Source organism: Aptenodytes forsteri, unplaced genomic scaffold (genome assembly GCF_000699145.1).
Source record: "Aptenodytes forsteri isolate BGI_AS27 unplaced genomic scaffold, ASM69914v1 Scaffold1, whole genome shotgun sequence".
NCBI lineage: Eukaryota > Metazoa > Chordata > Aves > Sphenisciformes > Spheniscidae > Aptenodytes > Aptenodytes forsteri.
Window position 1 is genome coordinate 7290403 of NW_008795035.1, and position 888 is coordinate 7291290.

The following is an 888-nucleotide window of genomic DNA, read 5'->3' on the forward strand; positions in this document are numbered from 1 at the left end:
TATTTATTTTTTCAATAACTGCCTTTCAAAGGGGAAAAAAAATGAATGCAGCGTGGAGAAATCCAAGACCCAGTTTGTTCAGGTCATGCCTTCTGCTGTTCGCGTTGACATGTCTGTTCCAGTGATAGCTTCCTGCGTGGTGGAAGATGCAGCTGGGAGCTCCGATAACCCCCTGAGCTCTCACGGAGCAGGTGGGAGCTTGGCAGGAGCCACTGACAGGTTTCTTTGTGTAAAATATTCCTCATTCTGAGTGGTTCTGTTCTTCCTCTTTAGCTCAGTAGCTGGGTAAGGGAAGCGAGAAATGTGGTAGGGGCCAAATTCTGCTCTGCATGCATCCGCTTTTGAGAAGTGCCTACAAGAGCACATGTCATGGGTCCAGCCTGTTCATCGCTGCAGTTAAACATTGCTTAAATTGAAGCATACATTTGTGCGCATCATGAAAAGTGTAGAGGATCCTTTTGGTCACAGGCTTCTGAGGTTTATAAGGCTGCTAGATTTTGGAAGAAACCCAATATGAAATAGCTGCTGCCTGCAATTTCTGTTCATCTGATATGGGTGGGATGACGCCAAGTTCTCTGGTAGACTGAGATGCGGTGGGGTGTGTTTGTGAGGGGAAGAATTCTGTGATTCTGTGATTAGTACCTGCCACTTTTCTGCTTTTGCCCAGCTATGGTAGGATTCAAGAAGCCCTCAAAACAAGCTGTTTGGAAGTTGCTGAAAACCACAAGCAAGCCTTGCTGGTGAGATGGCTGCACACCAGAGTTCAGAGGCTGCTTTAGTTTCAGTTTAACGGTCTGTCTGGCCCTGCTGATCTGCGACCAGTGACGTCCAGTGTCATAACCCGGCTCCAGGAGAGGCCAAGTAAAGGGGCAGCGGCTGGGGGGCCCT